Source organism: Urtica dioica, chromosome 8, assembly GCF_054948205.1.
Source record: "Urtica dioica subsp. dioica isolate 48M chromosome 8, U.dioica_male_clone48M_v1_H2, whole genome shotgun sequence".
NCBI classification, from domain to species: Eukaryota; Viridiplantae; Streptophyta; class Magnoliopsida; order Rosales; family Urticaceae; genus Urtica; species Urtica dioica.
In genome coordinates this window covers 679,770-682,279 of record NC_142763.1, presented here as the reverse complement: position 1 = coordinate 682,279, position 2,510 = coordinate 679,770, and the positions used below count along the sequence as shown (strand labels likewise).

Here is a 2,510-nt window from a genome sequence, read left to right as displayed (position 1 = left end):
TATATATGGAAACAAAATAAGGAATAAATAACGCACGTAATTATTCAGTTGCTAAAAATAAGGATCCGAAATTAACCACCCAATTTTAATCACTATGAAATTCGGGATATTGGAAAAAAAATTCAAAATTCAAAAAATTTCGGATTCAAAAGATAAAAGGACACAAACTGGAATTGAAAAAAAAATTTGATTCGTTCACGTCATCCGAGTGGCTATTTACTTAATATTTACAAAACCTTGGCTATTTAGCAAATCCCAACGTTTGAGTTGGCTATTTTGCTAATTTACCCTATACCATTTTTAATTTCTACATATTGTTAATTTAAAATAAGCATTTCATTTCCACTGAACTAATCTGTCTCGAGCGAGCTGATGAAGCTTACTTTAATAAGGGTAATTTAACTAATTATATTTGAAAAAGAAAAAGAAAGTAGACGCCAGAGATTGGACTGGACAATCAATCATGGTATGAGATAAGAGTAGAGAGAATCGATCTAGGTTTTGTGTTAGAGAGAGAATCTTCTCTAACTGAATTTCATTCAATGAATTACTGAATACAGCTTAAATACATTATATATGCAATAACTGAATTCTGTTATTGCGTAAGTGGATAACTTCCTGGACACGTCATCCCGCTTCTCTTCTATTTACTTCTTTGTGTGACGTGGCTGCTGACTCATCAGTGACTCTAACAACCCCTCTCGAGCGAAAAGGAGATTCTTCTACATGTAGCTTGCTCTTCATTCTGAGGAATCTAGACACTGACAGACCTTTAGTCAGAACATCAACAGTCTGCTCATCAGTGGGAACATACCTGATTTCCAACTTTTTTTCTATCACCATATCCCTGACAAAGTGTATATCCAACTCTTTGTGTTTAGTTCTGGCATGTAACACAGGATTGGCTGCCATAGCTGCAGCTCCTAAGTTATCACACCACACCACAGGTATGTGACACAGTTGCACTTTGAGTTCACTCAGTAGAGACTTTATCCACAGAATTTCAGCAGAAGCATGTGCAAGAGCTCTGTACTCAGCTTTTGTACTTGATCTAGCCACAACTCCTTGCTTTCTTGAGCTCCATGAAACCAAACAACCAGCTAGGAATACACAATACGCACTGTTGGATCTTCTATCATCCGGACAACTTGCCCAATCTGCATCCGCAAAGCTTGTCAAAGTTAGCTGTGTTGAAGGCTTAAATGTGACTCCATGTGTGACTGTGCTCTTGAGATATCTGAGCACTCTTTTGCACGCAAGCCAGTGCACTTCTGTGGGAGCTTGTAAGAATTGGCTAAGCTTGTTCACTATATAGGAGATGTCAAGTCTTGTCACTGTCACATATTGCAGAGCTCCAATGACACTTCTGTACAAGAATGCGTCTTTCATTGGCTCCCCCTCAGAGCTCGCAAAAATGGCATCCAAGATAAGAGTAGAGAAAATCGATCTAGGTTTTGTGTTAGAGAGAGAATCTTCTCTAACTCATTCAATGAATTACTTAATTAGTTCGTTACAACATACAGCTTAAATACATTACATATGCAATAACAGAATTCTGTTATTGCGCAAGTGGATAACTTTCTGGACACGTCATTCCGCTTCTCTTCTATTTACTTATTCGTGTGACGTGACTGCTGACTCATCAGTGACTCTAACAGTATGCAAGGGCTATATCGTTTCCTTCACATATTCTTTATCACTCTCTTGGGTTGGGTGGGGCCCACTAACGGCCTATATTCAGGAGTTAGTATCAACTCAAGGTTGGCTATAGCTCTCCTCAATCATTTTTTTTTTACATTTTTTTATCTTCAAAATTTACAAATCAACTCAAGAAAAAGGAAAATGTCGTCAGCACTGTGATATAGCGAATAGGACAACATTATTGTTTAAGAAAAAGGAAAAAAGGACCACATGTTGACAGTGGGAAAAAAAAAATATTCAATTTTGTACATTATTGTTTAAGATAACCGGACTCTGGCGGACTCTCTTGGATTATATATATATATAATTGCATTCGTTCCAAACAAGGCCACGAGCTGAAGCTCGCCACGTCACTAATACCAACCTGGACATTTCACTGGCTCACTGGGGGTTTATTGCAGTAGTCTAATTAACCTTACACCTGTTAGATTGTTATTAATTGGAGATTGTTGTAAATTAATCACATTAGCTTCAATCAAACAGTATCGTGGTTGATTATTCGTGTATGCGTTATGATCCGGCTGAGCTCAATCAGCTATGACTTTATATTGAATATTATCGTAATTTAACCCCTTCTGAATACATTTTTCAAGAGTAATGTTTAGTTAATTAGACGATTTACATATCAGCAAAGAAATGCTAACGTTAAGACAAATTGTGTTATTTACGTCGAACGACTTTTGGATGCGACTTTGTCGCGTTTAAAGTTGCATCCATTAAGACGGAATGTGACTTTAGAACTTTTGAATGCGATTTTCGTCGCATCCACTCTTTTTGTACTAGTGCAAATATACCAAGAATTTCCATAT

The 2,510-nt window shown here is 37.0% G+C and overlaps 1 pseudogene; it reads right to left on the bottom strand.

Moving 5' to 3' along the window:
- Positions 1–627: 627 nt before the first annotated feature.
- On the bottom strand, positions 628–1,389 carry LOC149386948 (secreted RxLR effector protein 161 pseudogene; annotated as a pseudogene).
- Positions 1,390–2,510: the final 1,121 nt, after the last annotated feature.